Source organism: Enhydra lutris, unplaced genomic scaffold, assembly GCF_002288905.1.
Source record: "Enhydra lutris kenyoni isolate GAN:26980312 unplaced genomic scaffold, ASM228890v2 scaffoldscaffold27, whole genome shotgun sequence".
In the NCBI taxonomy this organism is placed as follows: domain Eukaryota; kingdom Metazoa; phylum Chordata; class Mammalia; order Carnivora; family Mustelidae; genus Enhydra; species Enhydra lutris.
In genome coordinates, this window is record NW_019154111.1 from 13,289,468 (window position 1) to 13,297,079 (window position 7,612).

A 7,612-nucleotide genomic window follows, 5' to 3' on the forward strand; every position below is an offset into this window, starting at 1 on the left:
CCTCCCACCTCCCTTCCCCTTCCCTCCCCCATTCCCCCACTCCTCCCCTCCATCGCCTCCGCTCCCACCCCCTTCCTCCGCCCGCCCGCCGGCCAGCCAGCCCCGGCCTCTCCCGTCCCACCCCTCCCGGCCCCGCCCCGCCCCGGCCTGGCCAGGCTCAGCTCGCGCGCGAGGCGCCACGGAACCTGTAGTGCGCTTGCTCCGGGCAGCACGCGGCCAGAAGACTGTGGGACCTCAGCCCCCGACCTACACTGCGAGCCGGCGGGGGCGGGGCCCGCGATGTCTCCTGGGAGCCGTAGTCCCAGTGGCCCTGCTTCTGGCTAGTGGGATTCTGTAAGAGAGATGGAGCTCTAGCACCCGCGACTAACGGAATGGAAAGGAGTGAGATTACATGACACGACGTAAAGGATGAGGAAGAAAGTCTCCTCAGGAGCTGCGGCTTCCGGGAAAGGAAAGCCAGGAACCCTAGGGTTGGAAAGGTGGTGGGGGAGAGGAATGACTCCCTACCCTGACAGCCAAGAATTTCCTCCGGCGGTGAGCGTCTGTGATCACGTGACCCGGCATTTAAAGGAAAAGCCGAGGCGTCACGTGGAAAGAGTGCGGGCCCAAGGCTTAAAGAGGCTTGATTTTTCCATTTCTTTGAAGTCGGTACCCCAACACACCTTTCCGAATTTTAATGGCTGTGTTTGTATAAGGAATAAAAATAGGACTTTACCTGCTATGGCAAATCCTGGCGCGTTTTGAGTTTGGAAGTTTCAAATCAGCCTAAAAAAGAAGTTAGGTATCGCCAGGTCCAAATTTCAAAACTGAGGAATAATACATAGCCTTAAGCAAGACCAAATCTGATCTATTAATTCTGCTGGGAAAATAATATAAAATTCGGATAAATACATAACCAGAGAGGCATTAACTACAAAATGAACAGTGAGTTCCTTAAGTGATGAGATTTGAGACGACTTTTTACTTTGTAGTTTTACGGGTTTTTTTCGAGGTTTTAGATTGTTTATTGATGTCAAAGTAGGTTTGGCAGATAAAACTTTTGTTTTATTTTAAAAGCTATAAGCACAAAGACGTGTAGCGGTTTTATTTTCAGTAACAAAAAGGTTTTGAAACTACATTAATGGCCAGCAATAGGGATGGTTACAGCCTTTAAAATTAAGTCTGCCAGGAACTTTTTTTAATGATGGAGAGAAATAAATGCTTATGATTAGATAATATGCTAAAAAGCACGATGCAAAATTTCACATTCCATAAGATTTTACTCTGTAAATAATATTTGAAAAAAATACACTGGGGCCTGGATGGCTCCATCTCAGTTGAGTATCTGTCTTCTGCTTAGGTCATGATCCCAGGGTCCTGGGGTCTCACTTCCTGCTCAGCAAGGAGTCTGCTTCTTTTTCTCCCTCTGACACTACACCCTCTCTGGTGCTTGCTCTCTCTCACTCTCTCTCAAATAAATAAGTCCTGATAAAAAGGAAAAAAAAATCCTAAAATGCAATTGACTGACAGATTATGGGTTAGGTTATTTATTCTCTATTCTCAGGGAAACTGAGGCAAGGGGGAATCTTAGAGTGTATGGTTGTTCAGAGAGTAGGCAGTAGCTCTGACAATCCCAAAAGACCTCTGGGCATCTAGCCTTTACATTAACTTAAATTTTCCCTGGCAAAGAGAGGCAGAAATCATCTGCCTTGATCTCCTACTTCCCTATGCTTCAGCTGTCTTGGGAAATCTGTTCATTTGTGGAGTTGCTTTACCCTGAATGGAGTCTTTTGTATCCTGGTCTTCAAATTTATGCCTAACACTATGCGTTGGAAGACATGTGAGCATTGCCATTTCCAGAAAGCCCACAAGTCCACCAGACCCAAGGGCTTCTTAAGGTTTCTTTTCACACTGTGGCTTTTAGAATTTCCTTCCTGTTATAAAGAAACAGCCCAGAGCTTCATCCTCCAGCTGTCGGAGCAGAGATTAGCAGCACTATAACTGATTTCTTTCTTCCCCCTAATACACAAGGGACCTGTGGTACAACCACCTGGCATGTGTTGGAGCTCATAGACAGCAGCTGCCTACCTGGACTGCCACTAGAATTGATTACTGAAGGGAGGAATTAATTCCTCAGTGGGATGTGGTTACAAAACCTAAGGAGTTGGAACGCTGGAGAGAAACTCATATTCATCCTTTATTTATCCAGGCACCCTCCGATGGTCAGGACCAAACACGAGGGCACACTCCTCAGCCATTCCCAACTCTATCCTACACACCTGCTGCTCCTGCCGTCTTTGTTACTGAGGGACACCAGGCACAGTTGAAGATGGAAATGCCATGCTGGATACAGGATGCTTAAGCACAAGTTTATGAAAGATTTATTTGGTAGTTTGTTTTTCCAAGTTCAAAAGATACAAGAGTATTTTATGAAAAGTAAATCATCTTCAGTTCCTCTCCCTGCAGGCAACCAGTTAAGTTTCATCTGCATTTTTCTGGAAATATTCTATATGTTTATGTATGTATTCTCCTTCTCACAAGCAGTAGCCAGGAGCCTTGCTACTTTCACTCAACAATGGAGATCGCAAACCCAGGGTATTATGTAAAATTGGAAGGGTCCTCTAATCCTCAAAATAATGAGATGAATAACTGAAGTTAAAATGATTTACTTAGAGTCCTTTCAAATTTAAAAACAGATTCAGGAGCAGAAGTCAAAGTTCTATATACTGCAAGATCACCTAACCGATAAGAAGTATGGGATTGGGGAGTCACTGAGTACATGTGGTCCATGACTTCCCACTAGGTATGGAGGGTCTTGTGTTTCTATATGTCAGTCTCCTTCCTCTGGATCTTAAAGCTTCACCCAAAGGTCCAGCCAATGCTCCACCAAAATTTCTTCTGTGTTTGCAAGCTGCTTGTTGAGATAGTCATCCACAGATCCCAGGTCGCCTTTGTACTCCATTTCTTTTTTTTTTTTTTTAAAGATTTTATTTATTTATTTGAGAGAGAGACAGCATGAGTAAGGAGAAGGTCGAGGGAGAAGCAGACTCCCCATGGAGCTGGGAGCCCGATGTGGGACTCGATCCCGGGACCCCGGGATCATGACCTGAGCCGAAGGCAGTCGTCCAACCAACTGAGCCACCCTGGCGTCCCTGTACTCCATTTCTGATTTAGGTTTCATATTGCCTTTCCTGTTGTTGTTGTTGTTGTAAAGGTTTTATTTATTTATTTGAAAAAGAGAGTACCAGCAGGGGAAATGGAAGAGGGAGAAGCAGGCTTCCTGGTGATCAGGGAGTCCGATGTGGGGCTCATTCCCAGGACCCCAAGATCATGACCTGAACCGCCGGCAGTCACTTAACTGACTGAGCCACCCAGGCACCCCTGCCTTTCCTGTTAATCCATTCAGGAAAGGTTTGGGATTAAGGGACCAAATCATTGCGACTACAAGCAAATGGTGTAGGCCACTCACTGCCAACTGAGCTCTAGTCTGGCCTTCGTGGCTGGAGTAGCCACTGCAGGCACTTTATGAAATATTTAGATTATAGTACTTCCCTACTTGGCTTATTCAGCTGCCACACATTGACAAGCAGGAATGTATGTTCCATGTGAGAAATTGGACGAACTTCTGAGGTATCTGACCAACCCAAGAGCGAAAACTTTAATGTAATCAACATTGAGAGTTCTCCCAAGGAAATGGGCCAGCCAGATCACCCTGGTGAAGACCACAGCCATGTTCACAGTGTTTCTGGAGAACCAATTAGTGTCACACTCTTAAGTATGAGCAGATAGGCAGTCCTCAGATATATGAAGAAAACCTTTAATACAAAAGACAGAGACCAACATAAGCAAGGATAAAAAAAATTAAAAAACTTAGAGAAAACAGAGACTATGCATCAGGAAAAAATCAAGACAAAAAAAATTAATATCCTCAGAGACTTAAGATATTGTATTTGTGAAAGAATATGTAATTTTAAGAAGTAAACAGTCAGAAACAAACGAGACTTTTAAAATGAAAGCATATAGCAGACATTTTTAAAAACTCAATAAATAAAAAGAGAAAGAAATCAAAACCAGGAAAGATGCATTTTCTCTTTGCTCAGATTGTTGGAAAATGGTGGCTTGTTTCATGCTTTTTAAATCTGTGTCTACTGCATGTTTTAACATGATAGATGGAATGCATTGTGTAGCTATAGTTTTCTGGAAAAGTCGGTCTTTCAGGAATTGTTTTTCAGATCTTCAGTAAGTTTTTTCCTTTAAATTACAAAAAAAGGAAGAAGAAGAAGAAGCTTCTGGCTGGCTCAGTCAGAAGAGCATGTAACTCTTGATCTCAGGGTCATGAGTTCGAGCCTCCCATTGAGTGTACAGATTACTCAAAAACAAACAAATAAAATGAATTAGAGAACCAGTCCAAGAAGTCCAACGTCTGAATAATAAGAGTGCTAAAATGAGGTAACAAAATGGGGTGTGTGTGTGTGGAGGGGGGTGTGAATCAAAGACATAATTTTTAAATTTCCCAAACCTGGGGCCCCTGGGTGGCTCAGTCGGTTGGGCGGCTGCCTTCAGCTCAGGTCGTTGATCACCGGGTCCTGGGATCGAGCCCTGCATTGGGCTCCCTGCTCAGCGGGAGTGCCTGTTTCTCCCTCTCCCTCTGCCTGCTGCTCTGCATACTTGTGGTCTCTCTCCATCTCTCTAATAAATAAATAAAATCTTTTAAAAAAAAAATTTCCCAAACCTGAAAGATGAGAATTTCCACAATGAAAGCGGTCATTAGGTACCCAGCCTGACAGATGAAAATAGGCCCACATTAATATACATCATTGAAAATTTTCAAAATTCTGGGGACAAAGAGACAATCCTCTAAATATCTGGAGTGGGTCAAGGAATAAAAATATTTTTTACAAAAGCTCAAGAGTCAGAAAGGTATTGAACTTGTTAAAATTAGTTCTGGATGCTAGCAGATAATTTCTTCGAATACCCTCTGTTTGCCTTCCCTAGAGAATGAATGGACAGTCAGCCAGGTGTGAGAAGGGCAGTCATTTGACTGCTCAGAGTTAGTCTTCTTGTTCTCTTTTCTACCTCCTGAAGTAGCTGCTGCTTCCAATTCAGAGCCCTCAAGGGGTGCTGCAGTAGAAGTTTTCCCTGTTGCTGGCTAAGACTTTGCTTTTTCAAATCTGCTAAATTACCACTTATCATTTGCTTTCCAGCTTTAGAATCTGTTACTATTGGCTCCTCCCCCTACCCCTCTGTTTTTCCTGTAGGCAAAGATTGAAAAACAACTAAATCCTGATCATCTGTAAGGAAAAGACAAATGATAACACCTCAAATGAACATTCAAGAGGTAGTATGATCATTTTGTTCAGACATATGGTAGTAAGTATAAAAATCATCTGAAATAAATTGACTGACTCCCAAGCACAGGAAATGATGGGATATCTGGTAGGAGTCAGGTCCCAAGACAGCTGTGTTAAGAAACAAGACGTGTAGAACAATTTGACTTTTCACACTATATCATGCGCAACTTAGATGAAAGGAAAAAGTTTAAAAGCAGGCAAAAGCAATACATAAACAGTTTACGGATACATAGCTGCATATGCATATATGAAAATATAATAATGGACTGGAAGGCAACCCACTAAACTCAAAGAGATGTTTTTCTGTCAAAGAGAGGGAAATTGGGAGGAAAAATGGACCAGGGATGTTGGTCAGAGGGGCCTTCAGCTAAATCTGTTACACTTTAGTTCTTAAAGATTTCTTTAAAAAAAAAAAAAAAGATTTATTTATTTATTTATTTGATAGAGAGAGAGAGAGATCACAAGTAGGCAGAGAGGCAGGCAGAGAGAGCGAAGCAGGTCCTCTGCTGAGCAGAGAGCTAGATGCAGGGCTTGATCACAGGACCCTGAGATCATGACCTGAGCCGAAGGTAGAGGCTTAACCCACTGAGCCACCAGGCACCCCACACTTTATTTCTAAAACAAAAAACAAAAATAAACAAACAAAACTGGAAGCAAATAAGGTAACTCTTTTTTAAAAAAAGTTAATTCTGAGTAGTAAGGATAATGGGTGTTTATTAGGTTGTTCTTTGTGCTTTTCTATATCTTTTCAATTTCTCGGCTTAAAAAGAGAGAGAGAGAGAGACTGCAGCAGGCAGAAGGGTGGGTCAGTGGCCAGACTGCTAAAGAGGTCGGGACCAACAGAGGCGGACCTTCCCACCTAGGAAGATGGACGACTAAGCTGACAGTGGCAAGGGACCCAGTGGAGCAGATGGGGGAGGAAGTGCCCCAGCGCTGAAAGCCTGGAGACCTGTTCTCCAGGCAGCGGCCAGGCCACAGGGAGCGCCCACCCCCCTCCTCTGCAAAACAAGCTCCTTTTTTACCCCACGGTATCTCTTTCAGAGATCTAGTTCAGGAGCTCTGGTAGAAAAGTGACTGCTGTGACTGAGTCATGAGAGCTAGTGCTCTCATATAAAAATGCTACAAGATTTCTTGATTGCCGGAATGTCATGGTCCTGGACCTCTGTCTGCCGCCTAACAGAAACATTAGCAAAAAGTGGGCTCACAGTGCCCTCTCGTGGTTACAGGGTCTATGTCAGCCTCTGCGACCAGAGTTCTGAGCTTTTAAAGCCCACAGTCAACTTTCCCTATATCTCATTCCTCATCCTTTACGTTAAGTATTCCAATTAAAGAAAGAAGGGATGGAGGGAATGTCCATGGAGGTGAAAGGAAAGAAAATTATTAACATTTTCCCTTATATCAGAAAAGATCATTAGACGACACTGATACATTTTTCTGTTTTGAATACTCCAGTGGATAAAGGTTTAAAAAAAAAAAAATTTGCTATATCCCTTGCTGAGAGGCACAAATGAGTGAGGTAAGCAAGCACCAAGGGATACAGGGAGGTGAGAAGGAACCCAGCCCAGGAAACCTGGAGGGGAAGAAAAATCCAGAGTCAGAGCTGAGCCTGGAGAGTCTGGACTTGGTGGTTAGGAAAATCCTGGGCCCCGCATCTGTCACGTACAAACTGTGAGGTTGTGCATAAGTTATTTTGCTTCAGTGAACTTATTTCTTCAAATAACTAGCTTCTCTGATCCCCTGAATTAAACAAGAGGCAGTCAACGCAGTGGCCAAAAGCCCACTCTGGAGCCAGATACCCTGGGAGAATCCCAGCATGACCTCTTCCTATGTGGCCTCCGGTGAACTGTCAAACCTCTCTATGCCTCACAGATCTGTGGTGAGATTCAGTGGATTAATGCATGTGAAGTGCATAAAAAGGAGCCTACCAAGCCCTCAGTAAGAGTTAGCTGTGATTATAATCATTCGTGTGTAACATACCTAGAATAGGATCAGATCAGTATGTTCCTTCCCCAGGTTCCCTTCCCCAGGAATCTGGCTCTGGGCACAATGCTTACGTTCCCATCACATAAACAAACCTGGTCCGTACTCCACAGTACCTTCCCAGTGTGTGGGTATCACCCTCTTTCCTCCACAGATCCTTTCCACATGATCCTGAGTCCTTACAACCCACTTCCCAATCTTCTACTGACATATTTTGGAGGAAGTGGAGCTAACAGGCTTTCCTTGGGGAAGTCTGAATTCCTTTGACTGCCCAGTTGTGGGTCAGAAAGCACTGGTCCTAC